This window comes from Nothobranchius furzeri, chromosome 12 (assembly GCF_043380555.1).
Source record: "Nothobranchius furzeri strain GRZ-AD chromosome 12, NfurGRZ-RIMD1, whole genome shotgun sequence".
In the NCBI taxonomy this organism is placed as follows: Eukaryota; Metazoa; Chordata; class Actinopteri; order Cyprinodontiformes; family Nothobranchiidae; genus Nothobranchius; species Nothobranchius furzeri.
In genome coordinates, this window is record NC_091752.1 from 24,806,227 (window position 1) to 24,825,287 (window position 19,061).

At 41.8% G+C, this 19,061-nt stretch overlaps 1 protein-coding gene across 1 annotated transcript in view; it reads right to left on the reverse strand.

The window, feature by feature from the left end:
* The window catches only part of LOC107375819 (equilibrative nucleoside transporter 1), a 64,670-nt gene that overhangs the window by 39,520 nt on the left and 6,089 nt on the right, over positions 1-19,061 (reverse strand). The gene's annotated exons all lie outside the window — the stretch shown is intronic.

Below are 19,061 nucleotides of genomic sequence, written 5' to 3' on the forward strand. Positions count from 1 at the left end.
TTCTAATGACTATTTAGATGATTAATCTAGCGATTACTTTTCTCTTGCACAATTAATAAAAACCAAAAAATTCTCAAATAAATTCCTCCAAAAAATTGATAAGTCGTTACTGTAAGAGAATAAACACTACAGGCCTTCCATTTTGTATAACACTGCTTTTATTGTGTTGCGGTTGTTTATGTTCTGGTGACGTGTAGAACTTGGGAGTGCAGGCTGCTGCCTGAGAGGTGGTTGGAGACGGAGTGTCTCCATGCTGCTTTGTTTTGTTCACTTATGTGCATGAGGCAAGTGGTGTTACGACCCTTCCTGGGGAGTCACGTGTTTCTCCTATTTTAACTGTAAATCCTTCTAGCGGTTATATTTATAACAAGAAACAGATATTCGGACAGAATATTTTCACGTTTATTCGAATATGATTGTGGAACACACCCAGCATCATAATAAATGAAGTAATATTTATGCCAATTTAAGCCTTTATGGGTGACCAGGACTCTGTGTTTATGAATGTGGAAGACACCCAGCATCCTGTGATGGCACTAATAACATCAAGAGATAATAAATAAGGTAATATTTAGGTCAATTTAACCCTTTACACGTGACCAGGACACTGTAATCAATTTTTGGCAAGGGAAATGATCATTTGTTGCCATTTTTGAGGTGTTTATGAATGTGAAAGACACCGGCATCCTGTGATGGCACCAATAACATCAAGAAATAATAAATAAAGTAATATTTAGGTAAATGTAACCCTTTACAGGTGACCAGGACACTGTAATCAATTTTTGGCAAGGGAAATTATTTTCTTTTCTTTTTTTTTTTTTTTTTTTTTTTTTTTTGCCATTTTTGGGGTGTTTTTGATGATACAGTAGGCAGTATGAGTACAGTAACATCAACAGATAATACATAAAACCCTTATTTGGTCAATTTTAGCCTCTATGAAAATCTTAGTGATTCAATCACTTTTTGGCAAGTAAAATGCCATTTTAGTTGTCTACAATTAAATCATCAATAAAGAATTTAAAGATATGTTGAGGCATTTCTTATAGGTAAACGGGAGGGTGTAGTCTATTTGGCAAGTGACAATCTTAATTTTATGTGCTGAAGTGCTTTTATCTTGTTACTTTTAAATAGAGCAACGTAATGAATAGCAACCTACACAGTGTCATTGTAAAGCCAAAGCTTGATCATTTTAAATACTTTTTTTCAAGTAAAAATGTGCCCCAAACTAGTTAACTGTGGCTCCATGTCAAGTGGACTAAAGAAAGGGAGGGGAAAAAATTTAATCGCTGGAGAATTGTTTATTTCCATTTATACAACGTTTACATTCAATACAGGGTACCATTTTACATTGTTTATTTATTTTTTTAGTATCAAGGCTGTAACATAAAGAAAGCCAGTTCTTACCACAAAGTTTGTGGCACAAACCATCTTTCAATCGCAAATATTGCAAAAAGGATTAATATATCCTCATTGTGAACGTTTAAGATAAATAGCAACACTTAAAACAACTTCCGAACTGGAAAAACTAATGTGGCAAGGTACAGAAACGAATGCCCGGGCGGGATTCGATCCCCAGACTCCCGGGTGAGAGTCAAACGCTCTAACCAGTCAGCCAAAAGGGCATCTCTTTGGCCAAGTAGCCAGGGCGCATCATCAATCGGGACATTGTGGATGCTCACACTGCCACATCTTCCTCCCTCTTTTCCACAAGCACGTCCTCGTGCTCCCGCGCAGGCTGCCACAAACACTGCCACACTAATATCCGCGATAAACATCTGTTTAAGTACCGGAAGAGGTTATCTTTGCTTTCTGAATGTCCATATTGCTAGATATGCTGAGTTTTAGGGCGAAATCCTGGGGAATTTTGTCTAGAAATGCAATTACCTAACCGTGCGCGATCCCGCAGTGGCTAATCATTTTTTGGCAGCGAGTCAACTTATGGCACAACACCGGCTCGGGTTTCTCCTCCTCCTCCCTCTTTTCTTCTCCAACCTGTCGCTGGGCTGAGGCTCCATCACTTCCTAAATTGATTTTACTTGAACCTTCACTACCAAACAACTGTGAGATTTTAACACATGTGCCAGCATCAGCCTGAGGGCCAGTTTCTTTTTTAGTCGAATTTTCTCCGCTCCTCCTTTCCGTTTTTTGTTCTCCATTTTGTTAAGCTCGTCTGTCTGTTTACTGAGATTCACAAACAACTGGCGGGTGCATCAGACCTCTGGCTATTGGTCCAGCCCAGTGTATTATTACCAATTGGCCAATCCACCAACTTTTACGAGGCGTCGCGTGGGGCGGCGCGGACAAGTTGTCCGCAACAACTAGAGGCCAGAAAAAAAAAAAAAAAAAAGACACCGGCCCATAAAAGATGAAAGGGTCGGCCCAGCGGGCAGTTGCCCGCTATGCCCTATGGTCAGTCCAGCACTGGACCCGGGTGAGAAGGGTCAGCTGCTATCCGGCCTGCACGCCCACGAGTTCTGGAGACGTACAGGTCCTTTAAAGATGGAAGGCTGCAGCCAATCACCTTCTCAGCAGAGTGTACAATGCGCTGCAGTCTATGTTTGTCCCTCACTGTGGCTCCAGCGTACCACACAGCGATGGAGGAGGTGAGGATGGACTCAGTGATGGCCGTGTAAAACTGCACCATCATCTGGGCCGGCAGCTTGGCCTTTTTCAACTGCCGCAGAAAGTACATCCTCTGCTGGGCCTTTTTGAGCAGGGAGCTGATGGATGTCTCCCACCTAAGGTCATGTGTGATGGTGGTTCCGAGGAAGCGCAAGGAGTCCACAGTGGTGACGGGGGTGTGTGTCAGGACGAGGGGGAGAGATGGGGCTGTGACTTTCCTGAAGTCCACAATCATCTCCACTGTCTTCTGAGCATTGAGCTCCAGGTTTTTGCAACTGCACCAGTACAACAGCCGTTCCACCTCCCTCCTGTAGGCGGACTCATCACCGTCAGAGATGAGCCCGATGAGGGTGGTGTTGTCCGCAAACTTGATCAGTTTAACGGAGTCATGGCTCGAGGTGCAGCAGTTTGTGTACAGGGAGAAGAGCAGAGGAGAAAGTACACAGCCCTGTGGAGATCCTGTGCTAATTGTCTTAGTGGTGGAAACATTCTTCCCCAGCCGCACGCACTGCCTACGGTCCGTCAGGAAGTCAGTGATCCACCTGCTGGTGGAACTGGGTACGTTGAGCATGGAGAGCTTGTCCTGGAGCAGAGCAGGGAGGCGCTTATCTTGAGAGGCGCTATAGAAGAGATATTTTCTTCTTCTTCTTCTTCTTCTTCTTCTTCTTCTTCTTCTTCTTCTTCTTCTTCTTCTTCTCATACAAACAACCTGTCTCCCTGATGCCGCCTCAGCGTTACGGCAAATTGGCAGCATTGTTTTATAAAAGAGACTAGAGTGACAGTGTCCTGAAACGGCTCTGTCTAGAGTAGAAACTGTCAAAAATAAAACTGATAAACAAGACTATAGAATTATTATAACTTACGAAAAAACCCTCTACCTTTGAAATGTTTCAGATGAGCCATTTCTCTTATTAAAAGAAAGAAGCTAGAAAAACCTTCCTGGCTCTAAAGTCATTTTGCCACCTGGTTCTGTCTAGAATTATCTATAGTAACCTCATTATTTGGAAATCAGACCCCAAAAACCAACTCACAGTGGTCCATTCTAAAGATATTCACTGGAGGCCTTACTTGGTTAAGGCCAAAGGTCATGATTAGGCAACAACAAAGTGGCAGCGGGCAAAGATGGCATCTGTGGGAGAATTCCACGGCTTGAACCTCTGTAAAGTCTCAAATTTACACATGTTTTTGTTTTATTGTCTGATATGGAATTCCTTCCTTGTTTGTTCAGTTTTTAACAACCTATTTTAGCTCATTTTGGGTGAGATATTTCATCAAGTGTCTTTACAGTTTATATTTTGCCCAAATTCAATTCCGTCAAGTCCCTTTATGTCCCTTTCACACCCTCATATGCCACATCCTAACGGCTTTTGGAAACTGGTTATTTACAGATAAACAGCTGTGAAAGTGGTCCCAAAAACAGCTCAATGAACATGTCTGTGGTTGAGGTTGTTGCTGCTAACCTACGTCAGTGAGGCACCTGTAGAAGAGTACATCTGTGTGGGTTGAGTTTACCCTGTTTGCACGCAAAACAGGAGAAGGCAGCCGAAGTGTTTGGACATGCGGCCTCTTTATCACACTGTCAGAACAATCAGTGACCTCTCGTTTGGTTGACTTGCTCGTATTTCTATTGTCAAACGCAAATCTTAACCCCTTGACTTCCACATGACCCAGAAAGTTCTCTTTGGTGCCATTTTTAGGCCACGGGATGAACAATAAACATCCTACACATCTAATTTGGGTACATCCAGTGAAGTCTGTGCATTTAGAGGAAGCACATGTCTGACCACATATTGAGATTTAAAGAAAACATCCAACCAAAGGAATTCCACTAGATGGACTCTTCAACCTGGAAATAACGCAGGAGACTCAGAAAAAAACAACACAAATCCAGGTTGAGATTAGGAATTTAGGGGCCCTCGGCTTGGGGGATTATAGCCTGAAATAAAGTAACTCCTGAGGGAGATTCGTGAGATTTTACCACCATTAACACTGTGATGTTTTAGATGGATTGCTAAACTAACAAGGAATTCCTCTCCTCTTTTGAGATTCAGCACCCTTAGTTCTGCATTTGTTGCCCACATTCTTCTGTCCAACCACCTGTGATCCTAAATGAATATCAGACAGCTTCAGCTATACTCAGTCCTCATTTATCAGATTCTTGGTATGTTCTTAATGTTGAGTAAGACTTGGGCGTAAACTAATCTAGAGAATTAAACTTTCCTGCCAAGAATATATCTCAGGGTTAGCAGCAAATAAATGATCTGAAATGTTTACAGCTGTACTGTTCAGATTTATCCCTGTTCTTTATGTCGCTGACTGTTTTTAAAACTGTTCCATTAATAATTTCACTCAGTTTATGTTGACAAGGCCAAATTCTCACATTAAAGATGCATTATTGGGAAAAAAAAGTATTTCAGTAAGCCACATTTAAAAAATAAATACAAATGTCTGACCGCACTGGCTCACGACAAACACACACACACACACACACACACACACACACACACACACACACACACACACACACACACACACACACACACACACACACACACTCATTCTTGTGCAAATAGCAAAGCTGAGACTTAGCTGCACTCCCAGACAATAACATTGTCACCTGAACATTTCACATTAAGAACAGAACCGGACGAAGCATGTTTTAGATCATGAACACAGCTGATTTATTTAATTTAGTGACGAGTCACTCCTGTAGACACTAAGGAAGACTGGGGAGACATTTCTGCTGTTAGATTAAGATGTTAGAAAGACAAACGCACAGCGAGGAGATGGGTTTTGCTTTCAGTTCTACAAATAAACACTAGGGGGTGCTAAAAACAAGCCTAAACTGCCCAGTTCTTCTTTAAATGTAAACTCTCGCTGTATTTTGTTCCTAAAAAGGTGCTTAAAACTCTGAAGAAATTTTAAAAGGGACCTGATGCTGGCACAAGGTGCCGTCAGGGTGATCACCCCAAATTCAGGTTATTGAGGTGACGTCAGGGTGATGATCCCCAAAATCATGATTTTCAGGTGACGTTGAGGTGATACACGACACTTCCCACGGCCGAGCCAGTGGTTTTGATGTGGCATGCGTGGGGCTGCCGTTTGAACACACACGTTACAAACACACACAAAATTAAGACACACATAATGAACACATGCGTAATGGTTTTGGAGTGACCAAATTATTACGCATGAATTAATTGTTTACATATTGAATTAATGATTATACCAATAAAAAAAGACATACACACACTCAAACTGATTTTTTTTATGTTTATTGCTAATATCGCAATGCACATATTAGCCATTGGCCAGCAACATGTGGCTTGCTTTCGGTTCTACAAACAGACACTAGGGGTGTTAAAAGTGAGCCAAAACTCCCTAGCTTTCCTTTGAACCCGTAATTCAGTTCAGATTACAGGATGTAGACCCCTGCAGCCACTCTTTAATCAACAATCGGTGACTTGAATTTAAATTCTGGCTGCCAGTGGAACTCAGTGAAGTAAACCCTGCGACTCTGCATATCGGATAAGAGTCAGAGCAGGTCTTGACATTTTAAAGCATCAAGTGTTGTTTCCTCAGCTGGTTGTGAGCAAATAAACAACTTTGGTGTGACTTTGGAATCTGATCCATGCATTTAACATTTCTAAAATTATTTTGCTTTTATTTCTACAGGATTATATAACTGTGCTGTTCTTTCTGCAGGAACAGCATGAGAAAAAAAACGTTAGCTTTCTCATTTTTTCCCCTTTAAATATAATAATATCTACAGATTATTTTCATATATGTTATTAAATATTTATGTATCTTTTAAAATGTAGTTATTGAAGCTTGTCAACTTTCCAAGATGCTTTCTTTACCAGCTCCAGATTTAGAAAGTCAGGTGTCACTTTATATTTCTAGTGTCAGTTTTACACCACTAGGGTGTTGATCTACTAAAAATAACTGACTAAAAGTAACATCCCTGCAGAAATAAATGCATGCAATTACAAAAAAGCTACAGTACAAGTATTTTGACTTTACTGGATTCGTGCTGAGTGAAACGTGGCATTCAGGGGTCCTGACCAGGTGTCTGTGTGTGATAAGGAGGCAGAGTTGCTGTGCTGTTTATCATGGTAACGCCATGGTGGAGCTCACATGTTTAAGCACTACTGCACACAGCTAGTGTTTGAGTCCTGCTTCACTAAAACATCGCCATCTGCTAAATCTAGCCAGGAAAGTCTGAATTCTCCACTGACATCCTCCTCCTTAGTGATTCAAGTCTTTCTATTTGTTGTCGTTCATCCTTCAATCAGCAGCTGACAGCCTACCCTTTGGCCTGTAATAAGAAAAACTAACAATACACATTCAGCTGAGACCAAACAGTCTTATTAATAAGCTGGAGCACAGCTTTTATTGTGTTGGATCATTTAGGATGCTGCTGGTTTGAAACCCAGTACACAATTGTTCTACCTCCACGTGAATGGCACCAGTTGAACTTTCCAAACTCATCAACTCGGGCTCTGAGAACCTGAAGGCTGTCTGTAAAAACCATCAGATCTACAAAAACATGCTGACAAATAAGGGGCCAGTGGGAGTGTAAGGAAAACTTCCCTGGTCACAATTTTCCATGGAAGAACTAGCAGAAATCACGAGCCAGTACAGTTTTTTACCCAGTTACATTTTGTTCAATTGATGAAATTTGGTTTTTAAACAAACTGGGACAGAAATGTACAAAAGTCTCACATCATCTTTGATCTCTTTAAATTTGATTCCCAAGTAGTCATGAAGAGATGCTCTTTTACCCGTTAAACGGGTAATGTTGAAACAAACAGTGAGCATTTTATTGTATTTATTTAATTACAGAATAATTCAACATTAATAAAGAATTAAAACGGACCCTTTCCATCTGCAACTCCTCCACCAAAGGGCAGCAAAGATATATAAAGCTGAACATAGCAGCTTTTGATGAAAGTACTAATCCTGATGTTCCATCTGGAGGCTTTTAGGCCAGAAGGGATTTGATATGAATTTGCAACATCAGTTTATACAAAGGCTTGAATATGATTTTAATCAATAATTCATCAGGATTTTTTAAAGTTTTTGTTTTGACTTTAGATTATTTTTCACCTATTTATGTATGTATTTATTTATTTATTTATTATTACCTAACCATTTTCTCTTTTAAACCTTCTGTTACCATCTCAAAGACATCATTTGAACTCCTTTTTGTATGTGAAGGGGAACTAGGCAGTTTTGGCTTGCTTTTAGCACCTCCTAGTGTCTGTTTATAGTACCGAAAGCAAAACCTATCTCCTCGATGTGCGTTCATCTTTTGACACCTTAATCTAACAGCTGAAATGTCTCCCCAGCCTTTCTTAGTGTCTACAAGAGTTATTCGTCACTAAATTAAAAAAAAATCAGCTGTGTTTCTAATCTAAAACATGCAGGAAACTCTGAAGTTGCAAGTGGAATATTCTGGCCACAGGAGGCGATAGGGGCTGGGTGGACTTTCAGTAACCCTCCCTGTACAGGGGGGTCATTTTAGTGCATACTGGCTCTAGAAAATGATTTAAAATATGAAAAATTTGCAAAGTATCACTTTAAATCTATAAAAACATCAGAGATAAGACAGCTTGGCAAATAAAACACTATTTTAACACCAACAAAGGGATTGGCTTCATCCAGATCCGTGGAAATGACACCCAGCACAAGAATGAAACATCTTTAGGTCGTGGCTGCATTATGCTTTTTCTTGTTTCCTAAACCTTTTTTTCAGACAGTTAATCTGTCCATGATATTTTTAGCTCTGACACTTCTTCTTTTGTCCTCTACTTGTCTTTGTGGCTCATCTTTAACAGCACATTGTGTTGTCGCAGGAACAAAAACAGGAAGTCTTATTCTGAAGAAGTCATAAAACTGTTTCATTGATTGTTAAAAAAATGGTTTGACTTAAATCTTTGACAATTCTTTTTTACAGCAATTAAATATGGAATTCAGTTGACATTTGAATAATTTCTAATGCAAAAATCTGAGAAATTAGTGCAAGAGAATGATCAGTGCTCATTTTTTCATCTATTTCTCTTCATCAGGGGCAAATAAAGTTACTTTACATGCAGCTGCACATGAACCACATGGCAGCATGACGCTCATGTGATTAAGCTGCCATCTTTGACCACACAGACCTCCCAAAGCCCTCACGTGATTATCACCACCCTGAGTCATAACGTAGGGATCACACGTTCATTCTGACTAGGGAACAGCCAGTTTTGGTATGCTCCTGCTTTCATTGCATATCTTTACATTGTTGTTGACAACTTGTGGCCACAGGTCAGTTTTTAGCTCTGTGTTTATGTGCATCCGAGTCCATTATGGAATAAAACTTTACTGAAATATTCAAATCTTTAAAATTAAACAAAACAGATGATTTTAAGTGATTAAAACAGCTAAAATGGGATGCACAGTGGTTAGAGCTGTTGCCTTGCAGTAAGAAGGTCCTGGGTTCGCTTCCCGGCCTGGGATCTTTCTGCATGGAGTTTGCAATTTCTCCCTGTGCATGCGTGGGTTCTCTCCGGGTGCTCCGGCCTCCTCCCACTGTCCAAAAACATGATTGTTAGCAGTGGCGGCTGGCCAGTAGAGGGCGATAGGGCGCCGCCCTCCCAGTTTCCCCTGTGTTTTTAATTTTTATTTTAAAAAATAAATAAATAAAATGAACAATAATCACACATTCTAAGTTAATTGTGTGTTTTGTAACAAAAATAAATCATATATGTATATATATCTATATTGGTCTCTGCCGGTCTCTGCCGATCTCTGCCGATCTCTGCCGGTCTCTGCCGAGCGGTGGAGGCTGTGTGCTGTTTTTCAATCGCCCAAACAGGACGGGACCAGTTGTCCAATTGCTGACAAGAAAATCAAAGGGTAGGAATGGGAATGTATCCAATCAGCGTCGACGTTGTTTCAGAACGTTTCAGAAGCATAATGGGCGATAGAGCTACCGCCAAGGCTTTCGTTGATGTTCGGTAGAACTCGGAGAGTCTCGACTCCAGCACATTTTGACGGTCGTGACGCAGACGTAGACAGTGCACCTACAACCAGGATACCGGATCTCAGCAGCCACTGAATTCAGTTCGGTCTTCTCCAGTATCCGTTCGAGAGGAGAACTATGGTGGAAAAACTTAATGTCAAAGAGCTTGGACCAGATCAGCCCGACGTAAAGATAAGCCAGCAGGACAAGGAGAAGGGTAAACTGTACACACGACGCTTCTCCCAAAATTGGTACACCAGGAAGCAGTGGCTAGCTGGATGCAATCACGCTAATGCGTTATTTTGCTTTCTGTGTTTGTTATTCAAAACGGCTGGGATCCACAGAAGGTGGATGTGGAACTTGTGTCTCATTGGGCACTCCATTCATTCTCTGACTGAGGAATGCAGCGCATCAGTGCAGCAGCCAACAAAGAAACGGAGGACGTTTGGACAGGGAGAACAGCAGCTGGGTGCAGAGGTAAGCTGTACATTACATTTCTGTAAACAAGACAATCAGAATCAGAAATCCTTGGTTGTCCCACAAACTGGGACATTTGTTTAATAACATGTACATTGTTTAATGTGCAATAACTGTAAAAACTCATTTCAACACACATACCTATTATACATATTTAATCATGTAAATGTGTATTTCAAGTAAATTTGTACATACATCAATCTGATTCCATTTTACTTGTTACACTTCTGCTGCAGCAAACAAGTTTCCCAGCTTTTGGGACAATAAAACATTTCTGATTCTCAATTAGATGTTTTTACTTCAAATGTAAAAACATCTCATTGAGAACCAGAAATGTTTCATTGTCCCAAAAAAGTGGGAAATATGACATTCGTAAGAGGATACTGATGACATTATTTCCTATGAAAGTGTTTCCACTTTCCATAAGTCCTCACAGTGTAAATTTCTGGCATTTTGTCTAAGTAGTGTTTACTACCATTACTGTAACAGTGACCTGCTCATAATTTTTGGTGTTCACTCAAATGTTGAAATTAAACAAAATGTTTTTGTTACTTGCCTCTTGCATTGCCTATTTACCATTTATGGTCGTGTTATTTTATGTGCAATTTAATGCAGTATTTTTCAACCTTGGTCCGCAAGGCAGTTTGCCAATAGTCAGACACACCTGGATTAATCAGTTTGTCCAATAATGTGAGACAGGAAATAAAAGAGCTGTGCTTAATTCAGGAAATAGTGAAGTTGTGCACAAAGCTCAGAAAGCACAAGTTTGTTTAAAAAAAATAGCACAGCCCCACCAAAAATATTTTTCACCAGCCGACTGTTAGGTTGATTGGTCTGTCTAAATTGTCCTTAGGTGTGAGTGTGTGTGTGTGATTGTTTGACCTGTGTGTCTCTGTGTTGCTCTGGGATGGACTGGCTCTCTGTCCAGGATGTACCCCACCTGATTGCCCGTTGACCGCTGGAGATAGGCACCAGACTGAAATAATCTGAATGTTTTGACTTGGGTATCTCAAGGCTATGGATGTTGTAGGGCTGTCATGGTTGACACGTCTCTACAACATTGCGTGGTCATCGGGGGCAGTTCCTAGGGAGTGGCAGACCGGGGTGGTGGTCCCCATCTTTAAGAAGGGTGACCTGAGGGTGTGTTCCAACTATAGGGGGATCACACTCCTCAGCCTTCCTGGAAAGGTCTACTCCAAGGTACTGGAGAGGAGGGTCCAATCGATAGTTGAATCTCAGATAGAGGAGGAGCAATGTGGTTTTCGTCCTGGCCGTGGAACTGTGGACCAGCTCTATACCCTTGCAAGGGTGATGGAGGGGGCATGGGAGTTTGCCCGACCAATCCACATGTGCTTTGTGGATTTGGAGAAGGCTTATGACCGTGTCCCCAGGGGCACCCTGTGGGGGACGCTCCAGGAGTATGGAGTGGGTGGCTTTCTGTTAAGGGCCATTCAGTCCCTTTACCAGAGGAGCGTGAGTTTGGTCCGCATAGCCGGTAGTAAGTCGGACCTGTTCCCAGTGAGGGTTGGACTCCGCCAGGGCTGCCCTTTGTCACCGGTTCTGTTCATCACTTTTATGGACAGAATTTCTAGGCGCAGCCGTGGTGTGGAGTCTGTCGAGTTTGGTGGCAGGAGAATCTCGTCTCTGCTTTTTGCGGATGATGTGGTCCTCCTAGCTTCATCCAGCTCTGACCTTCAGCTCTTGCTGGGTAGGTTCGCGGCCGAATGTGAAGCGGCTGGGATGAGGATCAGCACCTCCAAATCTGAGACCATGGTTCTCGACCGGAAAAGGGTGGCTTGCCACCTCTGGGTCGGGGGAGAGGTCCTACCTCAAGTGGAGGAGTTTAAGTATCTCGGGGTCTTGTTCACGAGTGAGGGTAGGAGGGATCGAGAGATCGACAGGGGGATTGGTTCGGCGTCTACAGTGATGCGGACGCTGAGCCGATCTGTCGTGGGGAAGAGGGAGCTGAGCCAGAAAGCCAGGCTCTCGATTTACCGGTCGATCTACGTCCCAATCCTCACCTATGGTCATGAGCTTTGGGTAATGACCGAAAGAACGAGATCGCGGATACAAGCGGCCGAAATGAGTTTCCTCCGTAGGGTGGCCGGGCTCAGCCTTAGAGATAGGGTGAGGAGCTCGGACATTCGGGAGGGACTCGGAGTAGAACCGCTGCTCCTCCGGATCGAAAGGAGCCAGTTGAGGTGGTTTGGGCATCTGGTCAGGATGCCTCCTGGAAGCCTCCCCGGGGAGGTGTTTCGGGCATGTCCTGCCGGCAGAAGGCCCCCGGGTCGACCCAGGACACGTTGGAGAGGTTACATCTCCAATCTGGTCCGGGAACGCCTTGGGGTCCTGCCGGAGGAGCTGGTGGACAAGGCCGGGGAGAGGACGGTCTGGAGCTCCCTAGTTGGGATGCTGCCCCCGCGACCCGGACCCGGATAAGCGGAGGAAGACGAAGACGAAGACGAAGACGAAGTTTTGACTTGACTCAAATGATCACGCAGAACTGAATGCATATTTTTGTTATTCATTTCAAAATCATAATTTACTTTACATCAATATTACTTTTCCATACTTCTCCGGTTACACATTTGTAATTTGGCACAGCTGCAGCCAGTCTATAAACTGTAATCTGACCATCTGAGCTATCTATGATGACTTACATTTCTAACAGTCAGGATCCTGAGTTGATGAGGGATGTTTGTACTGACTCAGAAAGGAGTGGTATATCATGATGCCACAAAAATGGCTGAGGGAAAGTTTCTTAAAAGCCATGGTAGAGCCTGACAAGCTGAGAATATGTAGTCAAATACAGACTGGAGCTTTGTGAAACCCCTCTGGGTCCAGACTAATTGTCATCATGGATCATCCTCGACCAGACTTTTACCTCCTTTTTGTGCTGAAGACAATACAACAATCAAAGCACTGAGTTCATCATTGTAAATGCTGTTACATTTAACAGGTAATCACAACATTACACTAAAGGCCTTATGCTGCGCCCCCACAACCCCACACTCTTCACCCCCCATGATGCTAACACAGAGCAGACTTTATGAGGCATGAAGGCATCACAAGTCAAATCTGGCACATTAGCAACCGATTTTATATGCTGGTGAAGTTGCAAGTTAGGACCTCCATGCATCCAGCTTTTTTCCAGGACATTGCAGCAAATTCAGATTTTTGAAATATACAGTAGCTGCAAAAACACCATTAACTGTTTAATGTCCTCCCTCAAAATATGTGACACTGAGCATGAGGCTGCCTAAAGAGCATAACAGGAAGTGTTGCTGTGTTGCGTGAAGTGCATTATAAATGTCATCATTTGTTTACATATATCTTCGTATGTTTAAATGTTTATGTGCATATGTGTTTCTTATGTGTTGATTGTCTCTTTGTCCAAGCATCCCAAAATATTCCTTGTGAGTGTAAATACTGACCCGGTAATAAACCTGATTGTGATGAGGCAGGAATTATAGTAACAGAGATAAAGGCACAGTGCTGCATAAAGGTTTAAGGCAGGTGTGGAAAAAATCCTGTAAAGTAGGTAAAGTTGGCCTGTTTTCATGAAACTGTTTAGGTTTCACCAAGTTTCCCAAGTGGATGAAATTACATAGTTGTCGTGATCACCCTTTCACTTAAAATCAGCCTTAATTCTTATGAGTATCAATCAGAGATTTTGTTGAATCACAGGAAAGGGTAAGTTGCAGTTTGGGCTCTTAATTTTATATTTCTCCTTTCCTCTCTCTGGGGGTCAGTGGCGCCCCCAAGGGGTGGCAAAGGGGTGGCCAGAGGGGACAAGGCCACCAATGGAAAGGAGGCAAGGGAGGCAATACCCCCCACAGTGATCATGACAAGTCTAGATCATTTTTCAGGCTCCTCCTGGCTGTGTCAGTTGAGCTCATCACCTTTTCAGGGGGGGCTGGGCTGTCACTCGTAATTTGAACCCTGTGCACTGATGAAGGCAGAGAACATGTATCTACTCCCTGTTTCAAGTGTGTAAGAACTGTATGTATATATATATATATATATGTATATGTATATATATATATATATATATATATATATATATATATATATATATATATATATATATATATATATATATATACATATATATATATATATATATATATATATATAAAGTTTGGACCCACCTTCCCAATCAATGTGTTGTCTTTATTTTTGTGACCATTTACTTTGGGAGCTTCTCCCTGAAGGCATTAACACTATGAATGAACACATGTGGAGTTGTGTACTTAACCAAAAAAGGTGAAACAACTGAAAACGTGTTTTATATTGTATTTTCTTCTAAATAGCCACCCTTTACTATGATTACTGCTTTACACACTCTTGGCATTCTCTTGATGAGCTGCAAGAGGTAGTCACCCCCTGAAATGGTTTTCCAACAGTCTTGAAGGAGTTCCCAGAGTTGTTTGGCACACGTTGGCCCTTTTGTAAATGGTCATGGCCATGAAAATAAAGAAAACACATTGAATGAGAAGGTGTGTCCAAACCTTTGGCCTGTACTACACACACACACGCACACACACGCACGCACGCACACACACACACACACACACACACACACACACACACACACACACACACACACACACACCGCTACAAAATGCTGACAGCTGAGATACACACAGACAACAAACCAACAAACACTGAGAGACAAGCAGGAGAAGGAAGTAAACTAAACTATGTGAAATCTACAGTGAACTAAAAACTAAGAAGGCTACAAATGAAGACTGAGACTAACTGTAAAATAACCTATTTGTAAACTGAGAACAGAATAAAAACACTGGGTCGAGAGACAGAAGAGCTGCGAAAACAATATACTAAAATGAAGCCTAAACACTAACGAACCCAGCTGACAAACAACAGAAATCTAAAAGACAAGAAGAGAGGAGACAAGCACACGGAATGTGACAAAAGGAGCAGTGGTTGAAATTGTGACACAGATAAAACAATGTAGGAGGTATTCATTAATTTATGGGTTTAAACATATTTAAGTTTTTTACTAACTTTTAATTTATTTCATGAGGATTCTATATGACACACACGGCCAATAATGTTAATTAGGTGTCTCCCCCACAACCCTGAGACACTGCGCAGAGGTACTGTCTCCAATCTTCACGGACATCTTTACCATCTCCTTGGAGACCTACCATGTTCCAGCCTGCTTTAAGCTGTCCACCATTGTTCCTGTGCCTAAGAAACCCCGTATCACTGGACTGAATGATTACAGGCCTGTGGCGCTGACGTCTGTAGTCATGAAGTCTTTTGAGCGCCTGGTCCTCCCTCATCTCAAGTCCTTCACCTCCCCCCTCCTGGACCCTCTGCAGTTCGCATACAGAGCTAACAGGTCTGTAGACGACGCCATCAACCTGGCCCTCCACTTCATCCTGCAGCTCCTGGACTCCCCGGGAACCTACGCTAGGATCCTGTTTGTGGACTTCAGCTCTGCGTTCAACACCATCCTCCCTGCTCTGCTCCAGGACAAGCTCTCCATGCTCAATGTACCCAATTCAACCAGCAGGTGGATCACTGACTTCCTGACGGACCGAAGGCAGTGCGTGCGGCTGGGGAAGAATGTCTCCACCATTCAGACAAATAGCACAGGATCTCCACAGGGCTGTGTACTTTCTCCTCTGCTCTTCTCCCTGTACACAAACTGCTGCACCTCGAGCCATGACTCCGTTAAACTAATCAAGTTTGCGGACGACACCACCCTCATCGGGCTCATCTCTGACGGTGATGAGTCCGCCTACAGGAGGGAGGTGGAACGGCTGGTGTACTGGTGCAGTTGCAACAATCTGGAGCTCAATGCTCAGAAGACAGTGGAGATGATTGTGGACTTCAGGAAAGTCACAGCCCCATCTCTCCCCCTCGTCCTGACGGACACCCCCGTCACCACTGTGGACTCCTTCCGCTTCCTCGGAACCACCATCACACATGACCTTAGGTGGGAGCCATCCATCAGCTCCCTGATCAAAAAGGCCCAGCAGAGGAAGACTTTCTGCGGCAGTTGAAAAAGGCCAAGCTGCCGGCCCAGATGATGGTGCAGTTTTACACGGCCATCATTGAGTCCATCCTCACCTCCTCCATCACTGTGTGGTACGCTGGAGCCACAGTGAGGGACAAACATAGACTGCAGCGCATTGTGCGCTCCGCTGAGAAGGTGATTGGCTGCAGCCTTCCATCTCTCCAGGACCTGTACGTCTCCAGAACTCGGGGGAGTGCAGGCCGGATAGCAGCTGACCCTTCGCACCCGGAACACAGACTTTTTGAGCCGCTTCCCTCAGGCAGGAGGTTACGGTCCATCCGGACCAGAACCTCCCGCCATAAGAACAGCTTCTTTCCATCTGCCGTTAGACTTGTGAACAGCTTATAAACACACAACCATGCTCGTCTTCTGTACTTGACACAAAGTCATGTTACCGGCCATGTTACCATTACCTGCCTTTTTTATAGCTGAATGTTTTATGCTAGTTTTATTATATTTTATTCTACTTATTCTATTTCTGAAATGTATTATTCATGTTATATGTAGCACATTAGTACCGAAACAAGTTCCTAGTTTGTGAACTGCTTGTTCACTGACAATGGCAATAAACCTTTTCTGATTCTGATTCTGATAGGTGATGCCGTCATTTAAATAAGAGCGTGACAAAGTTAGCGGACATTTTGCCAAAGTGAAGTTATGGTTTAATGTGAAACTGACGTCTTGCCAGGTTGAGTAATATCAAATCTCAGAACAAATGAATCAATTTGTTCCCCAAAACTTCACCATAATCTTAAGACTCAAACATTTTGTCTTCCTAACAATGTTTGTTGACATTGTTGCCAAATTCTGCAGCTGGTTTTATTCTGCACATATTAGAAAGCACAATCTTTTTTTCTTTGTCATGTGCCTCATTCCTCCTCATTTGGATCCTCGTTATGACACATCCATGGAAAATATGCAGTCATATTTCCTTTCCCTCCAAGTTTTTTCTGATTTCAGGCCATCGATATTGCTCAACATTTCAAATGATTTAACCGGTCTGTGGAAAGCAGCTTCATGAGCTCTGGGTTGTTACTGTTTGTGGTTTCTCTAAAAACAACCTAAAATAAAATACCTTCCCTGGATGTTATTTCCTTTACAGTCATGCATGGATGCAGGATTATGTATGATCATAAAAAACCTGAATATTAAAAATATTTTAACTGGAAGAATTATATAATTACATTATAGAAATAACTGAGATTTACAAACCGCTCACATCGAATACCCCCCCCCCCCACCACCACCATTCTGCTTGAAAACTCAAATATGATGAAAGTCAACTCACTTTCATTAGTACAGAAGCAGATTTACCTTTTCGTGTGCTTTTCTTTTTTTTCTGAGTCCCTAATTAATCGTAGGTTTAAAATAGTCCTTGAAAATAAATAAATAAATATACATATATATATATATATATATATATATATATATGTATGTATATATATATATGTATATATATATTATGTTTGTTTTTTAAAAGCCACAGGCTTTGTCATAATCGTGATGGGGTTACAGTTAATCTAACAATGTTCTGGTGTTTCTTCACAGTTTATAATAACAAACACATGTTTTCAGTTAATCCCGAGGAGTTTCCCCTAAGGGTTTCATATCTTTTGGACATTTCGGCATAAACAGTCTTTACCAGGGATTTCTTTCCTAAAACACAATATAAGATGATCCCATTTTATTATGTAACGAAGACTTAATCTTTATATTTGTTGCTGAAAGCCATAGTGACCCCGTTTTGCCGTGTCTAAACTCAACAAACTCATACATATTTGTGTTTAAGTCTCTTTTGTCAAGATATGAAAACAAACCTGAGACTGTTGTGAGAGCAGATGAGACCACATTCCAGTGTGATTAAATGAAACAGATCTGGATGGAGCAAAGTTATTTTTTAAACAAATATGCTGGAAGATTTGACTTTATTTTTCTTTAAACCAGTCTGTAAAACCCAGAAAAGACCACACACTCTCAAATGTGTGCAACAAATACTTTATTCTGATGTTTCAAATGTATCCATCATCAGCTCTAAACTTAGTGTTTGGACCAAGAGACAATTTCAACATTAATGTGCATTGATGATGACACGGAGGCTCTTTTTACAATATTTGCTGGCATTTGCAATTGCATAATGCAAACTAAACAAAATTGATGTATTTTGGGTTTTAAATTTTTACATGAAATGCTTGGTCTATAATTTATACACAAAAAAAATGAAATTTTATGGCCGTTGAGCCCAAAGAAGTTATCAGGAATCCTGGGTGTCCACACAACATGTATAAGAGCATGTCTATTAATGAAAAGGCAGAAGAGCAGAAAAGTATTAAAGATATAGGGAGCCTATTCTTCATCATGGGTCCGTGGAAGAACAAAAAATTAATGCCCCATTGACTCCATTCATTATTTCGTTCTTCCAGGGACCCATGATGCGAAAGTGACTTAGGCTCCTTATACACCCTCTGGGTCTATTAATGTCCTCTCAGAAATTCACATCAGCTCATAAAACTAGTGTTTGTGTTGGAAAGACAAAAATGACACAACATGAAGGTTTTTCTGCTTTTAAACTGAAATTTTTATTTTAGTACTTTCTAATTAAAAAACACAAAAGAATAAATGCAACTGTAAAAAATTCAATCTGCCTGTTTACTACTTCTTTGCTGGAACAGCTCCTGATGATTCATCCATAACAGTGATCTTAGGTGCCAGCAGTGACTCATTTAACGGTCCGGTCTAGACCACCTGGTTTCTCCTTCATGGCATCGAGTTCTGCTGTTGCACTTCATGCTCTGCATTTTCCTCTGGCTGATTTACAGACTAGACTTTCTAATTATAGTTGTCCAATTGTCCCAGCACACGAGGTGCTGGTGGGAGATCAAGTGTTGGGAGGAGAAAAGGACGATGCAA